The sequence below is a fragment of the Dermochelys coriacea genome, chromosome 1 (genome assembly GCF_009764565.3).
Source record: "Dermochelys coriacea isolate rDerCor1 chromosome 1, rDerCor1.pri.v4, whole genome shotgun sequence".
Classification (NCBI taxonomy): Eukaryota; Metazoa; Chordata; order Testudines; family Dermochelyidae; genus Dermochelys; species Dermochelys coriacea.
In genome coordinates, this window is record NC_050068.2 from 303,706,013 (window position 1) to 303,723,020 (window position 17,008).

Genomic DNA, 17,008 nt, shown 5'->3' on the forward strand with positions numbered 1-17,008 from the left:
TTTTTCCATACATGGATTTACTTCTCAAGTATTATATTACCTGAATCCCTGAGAATAATAGTGATTTGATTTTAAAACTCTCTTTTGGATTAATCCCAGGACAGTGGCTGGGATGTGGAATAATAGTATGTTTTTTCCCAGCAACCATAGTATGGAGTTTGTGATTATGAAATATGTCATTTGAAATTATATATCTGTGCAAAATTTGCAATAATAGAAATATAAATGAAAAACTATTAGAAGAAACAACATCCATTTGTTACTCCAAATTGTGCCAATTGAGTTTAACATAGTTATCTTGATACAAGTATCTCAATAACGTCACTGTTAAACAATTGAACAAAAAATGGCACACAATAGAATTTGGTTTTATCAAAAGCTGTTTTCCTATGTTGGATGTTTCAAAGTACTTTGCAATAATAGTACTAATTATACTAATAATACTAATTTAATAACTGCATTGTTAGATGAGGTAGCTATTTTGTGGCCAGTAATAGCTTACATGACTTTGGAGACTAGAATCTATTTTACTGAGAGGAAGAAGGTTTAGCAGGACACTAGGACAGATTCTTGGGTGCAGCTGAGATGCCTTTTGGTGCAGAACCTGAAGAGGTAGGGTGTAGGTGGCTTTATACCAATTTGGCCCCCAGAGTGGGTTAAAACAGCCTCAGGGGTGCTCTAAATTACACCTGTCTATGTCACCAAGGCTATCCAGGCACTTAGGAACAGCTAGAGCACAAACCTTCTTGCACTTGCTTATGCCCCTTAAATACCCCTGTGTTGGAAATGGTAGTGTGAGCAGTATAGATCTGTTATGGGGGCTTTGTGCCATGTGGGGATTCTTTGTGTACTAAGGGAATTCTCCAGTGACCAGATACTAGAGCCTTATGACCCCTTTGTGCTGGCATAGCGAACATAAAGGAGCCAGAACACAATGATTCATCATGCTCACTGAGATTATCTTCTGTTGTTTTAGAGAAGATTAATCAGATCATTATCCTCCACCGGATATTCAGCAGAGACAAGCAGAATCTGCCTTCTGTATCCTTCAAAAAGCAGCACCCCTAACTGTCAGAGTTTATGTCCCTGTTAGCCTTGGCTACTTGTCCTGTTGTGAGAATGAGAATTATCACTATTGGCAAACATAGCAGATTGGAAACAGCTGTTTCTTTTAGTTTTTAAAAGTTACTTGCCTACTACCACTATGTAGGGCCAGATCCTGGAGTCTTTGCTCAAGCAAAATGCCAACTGAGGCGATGCAAAAGTTTATTTCTTCATTATCACCAACCTGGACAAATAAATTGCCATTGTTTTCTTGTGTGTGTGTGTGTGTGTGGTGGTGGTGGTGGTGGGGGAGGAATAATCTATTTTTTCCATTCTTTATGTTATTGACTACTTTAGCACCACTATGTACTTTTAATTGCATATTGAGCAAGCAAACCAAAGTTGCAGAAAAACAAAGATAATGTTCACAAAAAGAAAAGGAGTACTTGTGGCACCTTAGAGACTAACAAATTTATTTGAGCATAAGCTTTCGTGAGCTACAGCTCACTTCATCGGATGCAAGATAATGTTATTTCACAAACCAATGGCTGACCTGAGACTAACTTGAGAGAGATCTCTTTGATCTAATCATGTAACACACACAAGAATCCACCTAGTAATGGATTTTGGGAAGATATGAGAAACTCCAATCCTAATTTTTTCAGTTGCTAGAGACTGTCTTTGGGATAATACTTGCAACAATCCCAGTGTGTGGAAGTATAGTTTGCTGATTATTTTGCATGTAATTGTATTAAGGAAATTGATATCTATACTCTTTTCTCACAGCACATCAGAAATAAATTTTGACCTATGATCGCTATAAAATCAAATATTCAGAGCCATGTTGGCATAGACAGCACCTAGGATTTTCAAAGTTGTTAGGCACCTCTCATTGTTAGCCAACTAACTCTCTTAGTCTCCTAGGAAAATCTGGTCAGCATTTACAAACCATGAGACTGCCGCCTGTTACGGGGTTTGTCAGGGACAATGACAGTTTGTTGCAGTTGTGGAGTCAAAGGGAGATTAACATGAGTATGGAATGTAGGACAGGAAATACTTATTTCTTTTCCATTTCAAGTCAGGTCTGTGTTCCTGAGTGCTATAATCCTGGCAAACCAAAGTTCCCTGTTCTCTAGAAATCTCTCCATACAGTCTCTCTTGCCTCCTTTCCTGCGGGGAAACAAGCCCTTTCCAGATGCTGTAATTGGATCTAAAGGCAGTAAAGTCCACCTGCTCTGACAGTTTGTGTCACTCAGAAACTGTTTTTTTCTCAGCCCATAAAATATGGAGAGTGAAGAACACCTTTCCACGTGGTCTTCAGCCGTTGTGTTCCCAGGGATCCACAAGATTTAGCTTTGATCCACATTGGAATTTCAAACCACCACCAAATGCAACATAAGAACAACATCTGGTAGGAAACTGCCAGTGGTGGGAAAGATTAGTGAATCATTGCATAGCTAATGGGGGTTTGTACTAGAAGAGAAAAAGGAGACTGGGTGCTATCAGCCTGACAGGATTCCCTCAAAGAGAGTTTTAAGGGGCCTGTTTGAAAACCCATCACTGTAAGATTGATGACTAGTCCAATACCCTAGTGGCAGTCCGTGCTGCTGCCCTTTGTAGGATCAATTCAAATACCATCTCATCCATACAGAAATTGGATTTTAACACACAGATCTAAGGCAGTATATGCCCTAAGGACCTGATTGTCATTTACAGTGGCAGTGTATAGGGGCCCTAAAGTGGGAGTAAATTACATTTATGTGGCATAGTGTAAATTAATGTAGACAAAATGTGGCCCTAAGTCTTTTAAAATATATATTTTAATGGAAAATCCTGGGAGCATATTCAAAAGTGTTTTCGAAAATTCTGTTTCTCCCACATAACACTGTTTGCTTGCTGATTTTTTTCTCCTTGTATAAATCAGTTTTAATTTCACTATGAATATTTGTTGAAAACAAACAAACAAACAAACAAACAAACAAAAATAAATGGCAGTTTTATCCAGTTTCATGTTAAGAAGAAAGTTTATGGTTACTATAAAGCAGAGTAAATTGTTAGTGTGATAGACTATAGTGCATGACACCACTTAAATAATAATGAAATTTTAAAAGTAGATCAGTAATATAGTGATAGACTGTAATGATCACTTGTAGACTACTGCACTGGCACCCTATGAAAATGACATATGGTGGTTTTGCTGAGTGAATTACTCAGAACCAATAATGTATATGGCAAAATTAGCCCTTTTTTGATGAGTGGAATAACAGAAAGCAGGCTATGACTTTCTCAAGGTTATTATAATGTATTCAATACCGGTCATGCTAACTTTTTTTAGTTTTCTGAGATCATGAATAGTCTTCACCAAGTATTCACTACCTGAGCTTTGTTGGCGAATTGCGGTTGATCAGATAAGTCATATTGTATTGTTTCTTGATTGAATGTGCAAGTACTTCTGGTGCAAATACTTACAGACACAAAAAATAAAATTCAGTTTCTACAAATGTCAGTAGGAGAGCAATTGGGGCCTTAATCTTCTGTCGCCTGGCTCAAGACGAGTTGGCTCTCTAATACCTCATCTGCATGGAGCTATAGAGGAAGAGCTATGGCAATGTCTTAGGAAAGAAAGATGATTCCATGGATGGCTCCGCTGGATCTTCTCCACCTGTGGAAGCAGAGGGAACAATCAGGACCTGAATGCCTTTACACAAATGGCCTTTACAGTCACTAGTCATTAACCATAGAAAGTAAACAATGAAAGAGTGTCATTTGGAAAATTGGATCAGGTTACAAATTGTAGGCTTTTTTTGTGAGTGAAAAGGAGAATCTCTGGTCTAGTGGATTACAGTACAGGCCAAATTCTTGACTCTGGGTCCCTTCCATTCCTGGGTCTGCCATCAAGTTGCTATGGGATTTTAAGCAGATCACTTTACTACTAATTTACCTCTGATACCCCAACTATCAGGAGGGATAATAATGCCTACTCACCTTGTAAAGTAGTCATCCTTAAACACTGGACAGTTGCTTTAGATACTGCATTAGCAAGATTTGTTAGCAAATTATAAGGGCGCCCATTGTATATAAATGCCAGGTACTATTATTTTATTACCAACATGTTCTTTCAGCTACAATCTAAATAGCAGATATGTTCAGTAATCAAAAGCAGAAAACAAGCAATGCAGAGACACATTGAACAAATGATGCTAGAGATCTCACCAGTGATAACCCAAGTCAAACAATTAGTTGAAGAATCAGAGAAGAGACATTATGCAAAGCATCTGAATGAGAAAATGGCATTCAGTAGGGCAACGTATTTAGCCTCATGGTATAGTGACGCAATGTATCAAATAAGCAACCCTATAAAACCTGTGCTGAAAAAGGCTGGATTAGTCTCTTCCAAGACAGAGTAAAGTAGAAAAGGCCATTCTTTTACATCAGCCTAGGCTGAAAATGGCTTGTACCATTCTAATAAGATGCCAGAATCAAAATAAATAACCTTGAGTTTCCTTAACTTTTCTCAGGTAATCAAGAGGACAAATGGAAATGGCATTTTAGACTTGGGGCAGTAAACCTGTGGATGAAAGGTTTTAAATAATGTAAACTTTCAGGAAGGATAAAGAAAAGCTTCCTTGGGTTCAATCTGTTGCTCCCAAAACACATTTGAAAGGAATAAGTGATTGCAAGAAAATATGAGCCTTCAGATCTTGGAAATCAATGTCCTTAATTTCTCTGTATTGACTAGGCACTAGAAAAACAGTATAATAAGTCTCAAAACTTCCCAAAAGTTTCCTAAAGACAAAATGCTGTAAAGAAAATCCATATTATGCTGACTGCATTGTCAATAGTAGTAAAAATGTTTCTGTTGCTCTTTGCAAAAGTGGGTTAGATATCTCAGTGTGTTTTGCATACAAGATGCCATCTAAGCACAATTTTTCCTCAGACCTGTCAAAACCTAACATGACAGTATGTTCTTTCTGCATGAGATGGAACAGCTACACCACTAGTAAGAATGTCAACATGGTAAATTGTAGCCTCTCTAAAAGTGGCAGCCTGGTGATCGCAGCCTTATTGTGAATCCCAAGAACATTACTGTTGACTTTGCTACCTCAGTTCAGAAAAAAAACATACAGGTATGCCAGCCTGAATTATCGTTTAAACATTTAAAATGCAAACATATTTCCCCCCCTTTTGAAAGACAAATTGCAAGTTGACATATCACTAAGTGCTAATATTCTATGTTGTGGAAGTTGATAGTTTTAATTCAGTTCCTGTAAAACACATTTTCACACTTAAAATTTTTGATTCCTCCTTTCAGTGTCTCTCTTTATTAAAAAGAAAAGGAGGATTTGTGGCACCATAGAGAATAACAAATTTATTAGAGCATGAGCTTTTGTGAGCTATAGCTCACTTCATTGGATGCATACAATGGAAAATATAGTGGGGAATTTTATATACACAGAGAACATGAAACGATGGGTGTAACCATACAGACTGTAACAAGAGTAAAGGAGTACTTGTGGCACCTTAGACACAAACAAATGTATTTGAGCATAAGCTTTCATGAGCTACAGCTCATTTCATCGGATGCATCCGATGAAGTGAGCTGTAGCTCACGAAAGCTTATGCTCAAATACATTTGTTAGACTCTAGGGTGCCACAAGTACTCCTTTTCTTTTTATACAGACTACAATACAGACTAACATGGTTGCTACTCTGAAACCTGTAACAAGAATGATCAGGAAAGGTGAGCTATTACAAGCGGGGGGAGGGGGAACTTTTGTAGTGATAATCAAGGTGGGCCATTTCCAGCAGTTGACAAGAACAGTAGGAGGGGAAATAAACAAGGGGAAATAGTTTTACTTTGTGTAATGACACATCCACTCCCAGTCTTTATTCAAGCCTAAGTTAATTGTATCCAGTTTGCAAATTAATTCCAATTCAGCAGTCTCTCATTGGAGTCTGTTTTTGAAGATTTTTTGTTGAAGAATTGCCACTTTGAGATCTGTAATCGAGTGACCAAAGATATTGAACTGTTCTCCAACTGGTTTTTTAATGTTATAATTCTTGACTTCTGATTTGTGTCCATTTATTCCTTTACGCAGAGACTGTCCAGTTTGGCCAACGTACATGGCAGAGGGGCATTGCTGGCACATGATGGCATATATCACATTGGTAGATGTGCAGGTGAATGAGCCTCTAATAGTGTGGCTGATGTGATTAGGCCCTATGATGGTGTCTCCTGCAAATGCACACAGATGGACATCATACCAAATGGACTGAAGGTAAAAAATCCATTACAATCTACATACCACACAAGCTATGCTGACAGCTTGTGCCAAACACTCTCAAAGAAACTGTGGAACCACCTGATCAACATCCTTTACAGCAAACAGGGAAAGATTAAGAATGAATCTCAAAACTGGATACTCTCATAAAAAAACAACCTTCCACACAAGCTTCCTCATGGCCGGACTTTACAAAAACTAGACAAGCCATTTACAACACACACTTTGCTTCTCTACAAAAGAAAAAGGACACTAAACTATCTAAACTACTACATGCCACAAGGGGCCACAACAGTGGTTCCCTTAACCCACCCAGCAATATTGTTAATCTATCCAACTGTACTCTTAGCCCAGCAGAAGAATCTGTCCTGTCTCGGGGCCTCTCCTTCTGCCCCTCCTCCCCCACAAACATGATACAGTTCTGTGGTGACCTAGAATCCTATTTTTGATGTCTCCAACTCAAGAAATATTTCCAACATACCTCTGAACAACATACTAACCCACAGAGACCTTCCTACCAACACTACAAAAAGAAGGATTCTGGGTGGACTCCTCCTGAAGGTCGAAACAGCAGCCTGGATTTCTACATAGACTGCTTCCGCCGACGTGCACGAGCTGAAATTGTGGAAAAGCAGCATCGCTTACCCCATAACCTCAGCCATGCAGAATACAGTGCCATCCACAGCCTCAGAAACAACTCTGACATCATAATCAAAAAGGCTGACAAAGGAGGTGCTGTCGTCATCATGAATAGGTCGGAATATGAACAAGAGGCTGCTAGGAAGCTCTCCAACACCACTTTCTACATTACTCTCTGATCCCACTGAGGATTACCAAAAGAAACTACAGCATTTGCTCAAGAAACTGCCTGAAAAAGCACAAGAACAAATCTGCACAAATACACCGCTAGAACCTCGACCAAGGGTATTCTATCTGCTATCCAAGATCCATAAACCTGGAAATCCTGGATGCTCCATCATCACAGGCATTGGCACCCTGACAGCAGGATTGTCTGGCTATGTAGACTCCCTCCGCAGGCCCTACCTTCTTCAAGAAACCACTGACTTCCTGAGGAAACTACAATCCATCGGTGATCTTCCTGAAAACACCATCCTAGCCACTATGGATGTAGAAGCCCTCTACACCAACATTCCACACAAAGATGGACTACAAGCCATCAGGAACAGTATCCCCAATAATGTCATTGCAAACCTGGTGGCTGAACTTTGTGATTTTATCCTCACTCATAACTATTTTACATTTGGGGACAATGTATACCTTTAAATCAGCAGCACTGCGATGGGTACCCGTATGGCCCCACAGTATGCCAACATTTTTATGTCTGACTTAGAACAACGCTTCCTCAGCTCTCGTCCCCTAATGCCCATGCTCTACTTGCGCTACATTGATGACATCTTCATCATCTGGACCCATGGAAAAGAAGCCCTTGAGGAATTCCACCATCCTTTCAACAATTTCCATCCCACCATCAACCTCAGCCTGGACTAGTCCACACAAGAGATCCACTTTCTGGACACTATGGTGCTAATAAGCGATGGTCACATAAACACCACCCTATATCGGAAACCTACTGACCGCTATTCCTACCTACATGCCTCTAGCTTTCATCCAGACCACACCACACGATCCATTGTCTACAGCCAAGCTCTACGATACAACCACATTTGCTCCAATCCCTCAGACAGAGACAAACACCTACAAGATCTCTATCAAGCATTCTTACAACTACAATACCCACCTGCTGAAGTGAAGAAACAGATTGACAGAGCCAGAAGAGTACCCAGAAGTTACCTACTACAGGACTGGCCCAACAAGGAAAATAACAGAATGCCACTAGCCATCACCTTCAGCCCCCCAACTAAAACCTCTCCAACGCATCATCAAGGATCTACAACCTATCCTGAAGGATGACCCATCACTCTTACAGATCTTGGGAGATTGGCCAGTCCTTGCTTACAGACAGCCCCCCAACTTGAAGTAAATACTCACCAGCAACCACACACCACACAACAAAAGCACTAGCCCAGGAACCTATCCTTGCAACAAAGCCAGTTGCCAACTGTGTCCACATATCTATTCAGGGGACACCATCATAGGGCCTAATCACATCAGCCACACTATTAGAGGCTCGTTCATCTGCACATCTACCAATATGATATATGCCATTATGTGCCAGCAATGCCTCTCTGCCATGTATATTGGCCAAACTGGACAGTCTCTACATAAAAGAATAAATGGACACAAATAAGACGTCAAGAATTATAACATTCAAAAACCAGTCGGAAAACACTTCAATTTCTTTGGTCACTCGATTACAGACCTCAAAGTGGCAATTCTCTCCTTCTCCCCGGCTTGTAATAGCTGGTAATATCTCACCTTTCCTGATCAGTTTTGTTACAGTCTATATGGTAACACCCATTGTTTCATGTTCTCTGTGTATATAAAATCTCCCCACTATATTTTCCACTGTATGCATCCGATGAAGTGAGCTGTAGCTCATGAAAGCTTATGCTCGAATAAATTTGTTAGTCGCTAAGGTGCCACAAGTACTCCTTTTCTTTTTTCGGATACAGACTAACACAGCTGCTACTCTGAAACCTTTCTTTATTAAAGAGTTTGGAGATGATATCTTGGCTTGAAATAGCTACAGGCACAGCCAATTTTTGAAACTGATCTGTCATGGCTATGTGTCTGCCACGGCTGCCGCACTTCTGTTAAATTTCCACTAGCAGCTGTGCTATTGGGGTAATGCTCTGATCATGTTTTGACTGTTATTGTTATCCCTAAATGAGAAACTTATCTAAGAAGAAAGGACTCTTGCTCAAAATGACAATTTCATGTTACTTTTCAGAGAGCATTGTAATCTCTCTGAAAAGATTACACTTCAGTAACAGTTTTTCTTTAAGAATCTCAGTGCCATAAAAGCATTCACTAAAGATTTATTATTCTTTAGACAAATAGATAAATAAACCTCTGGACCTTACTTTCATCTCACACAGGCTGTCACCAATATAACTACATTGACTTCAGTGAAGCAAAGAGGAACCCATTCTCCTGTTTGATGAAAATTAGGAATAATTGACTTCAGTGGAGTTACTCCTGATTTTCCGCACTGAGAGGGGAGAATTGGAACCTCTATTTTTAGTTAATTCCTTGCCTCTTTTGAATCAAGAGCAAATATAAAAAGGATAAGGTGCTAGATCCTCAGTATGACTTACACCAGCTCAGGTTCTGGTCCTAAATGTGTAATTTTGATTTAATTATTGGTATCCAGTAGCATTGCAGTAGTTAAGAGTAATTATTTCTCTTGTCAATTCTAGGGAGTGCTGTAACAATTATAGCTTGACCATTTCAAATCTGGATTTACTAACCTGCTTGCTTATTTCCCAGAATTCTTTTTGCACCACTTTCTGGTCTCCAGTATCAGTCTTTGCCTTTGTTTGCTTGCACTTAATACCAGAAGGATCTCCGAGATCACGTCAGATTTGTCTTTAGTTCTCTTTCCAGCTCTCTGAACAGATTCTTGATATATCAGAATTTCTTTTGCTGTTGCTGTGTATTCCCTCATGAGCTATAATCAGCAAGAAATTCCCAGCCTCCTTATCATTTATTGTAATATTCTGGAGACAGCACACCACCTTACTTTTATATGGGCCATAAATAGGCTTCTAACTATGGAACCTTTAGTTAGGATTGCTTCTCTCTATTTTTATTTTGCTCTGTAACATTGTTTGCCTTATGATTCATTACTGGGCTGACAACTCCTGTTGTACTTACCGTTTTATGGGATCTTTTCCCCCAGCTTACCTCTCTAAGGCTGGCCCTTTAAATTTGGCAGAACCAAACAGCTGCAGCTCTAAAGTGGGTGTTTTGCAACTGGCTGTTCCCCCCCCATCCACCCACACACTTTCTTTTCCAGCTGCTAAGAACTTGCTGCTTTCCCTTTGTTTTCTCTTTCTTATTGCTAAGGAAATTCAGTTCAAAGGTTCAGTCACCTCCCCACACCCTATCACATTTTTTGAACTGCTTTCTTTCCTAAATACAACATATGGAGCAATATTTTCATCATTATCATTTTTATTGACATTATGTCAGCACCTCAATTTTTGTAGGAACTGTACAGCTATCTAGGAAGATACAGCCTGTGACCCAAAGTGCTCACAAAAAATTCTGTACTTCATGGCATATTTTGAGTATACCTCTGTGGAACTTTAACTTGTGTAGAGTAACTATTATCTGGTTACCACAAGAAGAGTACTTTTGGCAAGAGTTATGTTTAACTGTGGCAGGTTGCTCAATAATTATTAGAGTGTGAAAACCAACACAAATGATTGTATTATGCAGAGAACTCAGTCCCAAACTATATACTGCACCAAATTAACTCTGCAGTGCTTTTTTTCTTGAAGCAGGAATTATGCTATTTAGCATGTAATGAAATTAGAATAAAAACTCCTTTTGAAAGTTATACAATTGCTTTATTTCTAGAATTTACTGTTCAAATACTTAAAAGTAACTAGACAAGCCATTTACAACACACACTTTGCTCCTCTACAAAAGAAAAAGGACACTAAACTATCTAAACTACTACATGCCACAAGGGGCCACAACAGTGGTTCCCGTAACCCACCCAGCAATATTGTTAATCTATCGAACTATACTCTTAACCCAGCAGAAGAATCTGTCCTATCTCGGGGCTTCTCCTTTTGCCCCTCCACCCCCACGAACATGATACAGTTCTGTGGTGACCTAGAATCCTATTTTCGATGTCTCCGACTCAAGGAATATTTCCAACACACCTCTGACCAACATATTAACCCACAGAGACCTTCCTACCAACACTACAAAAAGAAGGATTCTGGGTGGACTCCTCCTGAAGGTCAAAACAACAGACTGGACTTCTACATAGAGTGCTTCCGCCAACGTGCACGAGCTGAAATTGTGGAAAAGCAGCATCACTTGCCCCATAACCTCAGCCGTGCAGAACACAATGCCATCCACAGCCTCAGAAACAACTCTGACATCATAATCGAAAAGGCTGACGAAGGAGGTGCTGTCGTCATCATGAATAGGTCGGAGTATGAACAAGAGGCTACTAGGCAGCTCTCCAACACCACTTTCTACAAGCCATTACCCTCTGGTCCCACTGAGAGTTACCAAAAGAAACTACAGCATTTGCTCTAGAAACTCCCTGAAAAAGCACAAGAACAAATCTGCACAGACACACCCCTAGAACCCCGACCTGGGGTATTCTATCTGCTACCCAAGATCCATAAACCTGGAAATCCTGGACGCCCCATCATCTCAGGCATTGGCACCCTGACAGCAGGATTGTCTGGCTATGTAGACTCCCTCCTCAGGCCCTACGTTACCAGCACTCCCAGCTATCTTCGAGACACCACTGACTTCCTGAGGAAACTACAGTCCATTGGTGATCTTCCTAAAAACACCATCCTAGCCACTATGGATGTAGAAGCCCTCTACACCAACATTCCACAAAAAGATGGACTACAAGCCGTCAGGAACAGTATCCCCAATAATGTCACAGCTAAGCTGGTGGCTGAACTTTGTGACTTTGTCCTCACCCATAACTATTTCACATTTGGGGACAATGTATACCTTCAAATCAGCGGCACTGCGATGGGTACCTGCATGGCCCCACAGTATGCCAACATTTTTATGGCTGACTTAGAAGAACGCTTCCTCAGCTCTCGTCCCCTAATGCCCATGCTCTACTTGCGCTACATTGATGACATCTTCATCATCTGGACCCATGGAAAAGAAGCCCTTGAGGAATTCCACCATGATTTCAACAATTTCCATCCCACCATCAACCTCAGCCTGGACCAGTCCACACAAGAGATCCACTTCCTGGACACTGGTGCTAATAAGCGATGGTCACATAAACACCACCCTATATCGGAAACCTACTGACCGCTATTCCTACCTACATGCCTCTAGCTTTCATCCAGACCACACCACACGAGCCATTGTCTACAGCCAAGCTCTACGATATAACCGCATTTGCTCCAACCCCTCAGACAGAGACAAACACCTACAAGATCTCTATCATGCATTCCTACAACTACAATACCCACCTGCTGAAGTGAAGAAACAGATTGACAGAGCCAGAAGAGTACCCAGAAGTCACCTACTACAGGACTGGCCCAACAAAGAAAATAACGGAACGCCACTAGCCTTCACCTTCAGCCCCCAACTAAAACCTCTCCAACGCATCATCAAGGATTTACAATCCATCCTGAAGGATGACCCATCACTCTCACAGATCTTGGGAGACAGGCCAGTCCTTGCTTACAGACAGCCCCCCAATCTGAAGCAAATACTCACCAGCAACCACACACCACACAACAGAACCACTAACCCAGGAACCTATCCTTGCAACAAAGCCCATTGCCAACTGTGTCCACATATCTATTCAGGGGACACCATCATAGGGCCTAATCACATCAGCCACACTATTAGAGGTTCATTCACCTGCACATCTACCAATGTGATATATGCCATCATGTGCCAGCAATGCCCCTCTGCCATGTACATTGGTCTAACTGGACAGTCTCTACGTAAAAGAATAAATGGACACAAATCAGACGTGAAGAATTATAACATTCAAAAACCAATTGGAGAATACTTCAATCTCTCTGGTCACTCGATTACAGACCTGAGGGTGGCTATTCTTCAACAAAAAAACAGACTCCAACGAGAGACTGCGGAATTGGAATTAATTTGCAAACTGGATACAATTAACTTAGGCTTGAATAGAGACTGGGAATAGATGAGTCATTACACAAAGTAAAACTATTTCCCCATGTTATTTCTCCCTCGCACCCCACCCTCCACTGTTCCTCAGATGTTCTTGTTAACTGCTGGAACTAGCCTACCTTGCTTGTCACCATGAAAGGTTTTCCTCCCTACCCCCCGCTGCTGGTGATGGCTCATCTTAAGTGATCACTCTCCTTACAGTTTTTATGATAAAACCCATTGTTTCATTTTCACTGTGTGTGTATATAAATCTCCACTCTGTATTTTCCACCAAATGCATCCGATGAAGTGAGCTGTAGCTCACGAAAGCTTATGCTCAAATAAATTTGTTAGTCTCTAAGGTGCCACAAGTACTCCTTTTTTTAAAAAAGTAACTAAAATACATTTCAAAATGGAGTAAATACTATCTGAAGGAGTCCTTCTTCAGCTGCATTTCTAGTGAGATGTTTTCTTTCTTGATTCTAGTGTGAATTTTGGTTGGAAGATTTTCCTTCCAAATGTGTGTGTCTTTGGAGATTTGCGCTGTAATTCTGTCCAGGAATTTAAATATTGAAACCATCCATTTACAATTTGGTAAGTATTTTTTTTTATTATGAAAGTAAAGTACATTCAGTAAGTACCAAATTAATTGTTTTCATTTCAAAACAGAATCATTAACCATTCTATAGTGATGAAAATTGGATGGAAATGAAAATAAACTACAGTTTAAATATTAAAAAGTGCTGTTGTGGAGGTATCAACCAAAATGTAATGCACTAGTGGTACCCAGGAGAAATTCCCATCCAGAAATAGTATTTTAGGGAGAATGACATTTGAGCACTGAAATTCTCGGGCTGATCCTGTGATTTAATTTCTTTATTGCATCCGAGGCCAGGGGTTTTCAACCCCTCAATCCTGGGAGCACCTGGGGGTTGGTTCAGCCCCCCTGCACAATTTAGAGCAGCCATGAAGCTGCCCCAGCTTCTACTAGATTCATAGATTCATAGATACTAAGGTCAGAAGGGACCACTCTGATCATCTAGTCCGACCTCCTGCACAGCGCAGGCCACAGAATGTCACCCACCACTCCTATGAAAAACCTCACCCATGTCTGAGCTATTGAAGTCCTCAAATCATGGTTCAAAACTTCAAGGAGCAGAGAAGCCTCCCTCCAGTCAACCATGCCCCATGCTACAGAGGAAGGCAAAAAAAAAAAAAAAAAAAAAAAAAACCTCCAGGGCCTCTCCAATCTGCCCTGGAGGAAAACTCCCTCCCGACCCCAAACATGGCAATCAGCCAAACCCTGAGCACATGGGCAAGATTCACCAGCCAGATACCCAGGAAAGAGTTTTCTATAGTAAATCAGATCCCATCCATCTAATATCCCATCTCAGGGGATTTGGCCTATTTACCCTGAATATTTAAATATCAATTACTTACCAAAATCCCATTATCCCATCATACCATCTCCTCCATAAACTTATCAAGTAGAATCTTAAAACCAGATAGATCTTTTGCCCCCACTGCTTCCCTTGGAAGGCTATTCCAAAACTTCACTCCTCTGATGGTTAAAAACCTTCGTCTGATTTCAAGTATAAACTTCCTGGTGGCCAGTTTATACCCATTTGTTCTTGTGTCCACATTGGTGCTGAGCTGAAATAATTCCTCTCCCTCTCCTATATTTATCCCTCTGATATATTTATAGAGAGCAATCATATCTCCCCTCAACCTTCTTTTAGTTAGGCTAAACAAGCCAAGCTCCTTAAGTCTCCTTTCATAAGACAAGTTTTCCATTCCTCGGATCATCCCAGTAGCCCTTCTCTGTACCTGCTCCAGTTTGAATTCATCCTTTTTAAACATGGGAGACCAGAACTGCACACAGTATTCTAGGTGAGGTCTCACCAGTGCCTTGTATAACGGTACTAAAACCTCCTTATCCCTACTGGAAATGCCTCTCCTGATGCATCCCAAAACCGCATTAGCTTTTTTCACAGCCATATCACATTGGCAGCTCATAGTCATCCTATGATCAACCAATACTCCAAGGTCCTTCTCCTCTTCCGTTACTCCTAATTGATGCGTCCCCAACTTATAACTAAAATTCTTGTTATTAATCCCTAAATGCATAACCTTACACTTTTCACTATTAAAATTCATCCTATTACTATTACTCCAGTTTACAAGGTCATCCAGATCCTCCTGTATAATATCCCGATCCTTCTCCGAATTGGCAATACCTCCCAGCTTTGTATCATCTGCAAACTTTATTAGCACACTCCCACTTTTTGTGCCAAGGTCAGTAACAAAAAGATTAAATAAGATTGGTCCCAAAACCGATCTAGATGGAACAATCCCCCCAGTAGCTGTTTTGCAGATCAGGGTCACCCGAATATAGTAGACTCTGGCTATTCCAGTTAGCTAAGTCAGTGTAAAATCCTAGTGGAGACAAGACACTGTAGTTTTTGTCTTAATACATAGCTAGTCAAGGTAACCACAGAGACCTTACATTTTCCCTTGCTCTGCACTGAAAAAGTTATAAGAATCTGAAAATATTAGAAGCAGTTCTATTTAGGGGAACTATAGCTCAGGAAGCCCTAGACCACATTACCCCAAATTGACACCACAAACTCTACCTTGAACCCTGTTCTGGGGTACCAATTTTCATGACAATATCACTATGTATGTGAGTTTTAGAGCAATTTGAACAGTAAAAACAGCTCCTCATTGGGGGATCTGTCTCTGAGGAATTCCTGGAACACCTCACCCCAAATTTGTAGTACTATCTCTAGCTCTGATTCCGATGAGACACAAGCATTTTCAAAAAAAATCTGAGTACACATGTAGATTTTAGAGCACTTTGAAATATCATCTCTTAAACCAGAAGCTTTGCTCTCAGGGCAAAATTCCCAAAAGATCCCCTGCAGATTGCGAGCACAGAGTAACCATTGTGTACAAGACACACTCTCAGAAAAGCTGCTAAGGGCAGGATTGAAACTTTCAGTACATGGCTGCAGCTTGGGTTCAATGGCCACACCATGTCACCATGGACTACCCAGTTACTCTGTCACTAAGGTTCCTGAAAATGCTATAGAGCCCTAGTGTGTGCCTCGTGTGCAAATTACTTTCTCTGGTGCATTAGGATGGCTTGAGCCATACTGTAGGTTCAACTTCTACGGTGAATAAGTTTTAAAATATTTCTTCTCCAAAGGGGGAGTGGGTGTGTAATTCTGATTTAATTATTGGTAGATGTGCAGGTGAATGAGCCCCTGATGGCATGGCTAATGTGATTAGGTCCTATGATGGTGTCACTTGAATATACCAATGTGATATATGCCATCATGTGCCAGCAATGCCACTCTGCTATGTACATTGGCCAAACTGGACAGTCTCTACGCAAAAGAATAAATGGACACAAATCTGATATCAGGAATCATAACGTTCAAAAACCGGTAGGAGAACACTTCATCCTCTCTGGCCACTCAGTAAAAGATTTAAGGGTGGCAATTTTGCAACAGAAAAGCTTCAAAAACAGACTCCAATGAGAAACTGCTGAGCTTAAATTAATATGCAAACTAGATACCATTAACTTGGGTTTGAATAGAGATTGGGAGTGGCTGGGTCATTACACATATTGAATCTATTTCCCTAAGTTAAGCATCCTCACACCTTCTTTGAACAGCTGCAGGAAGGAACTTATTTCCCAGGCCAGAGAATTACCATTGGGGATGTTGAAATGCCTATAGTTATACTTGGGGACCCAGCCTACCCCTTAATGCCATGGCTCATGAAGCCATACACAGGCACCCTGGACAGTAGTAAGGAGCAGTTCAACTCTAGGCTGAACAAGTGCAAAATGGTGATAGAAAGTGCATTTGGATGTTTAAAAGCTTGCTGGTGCAGTTTAC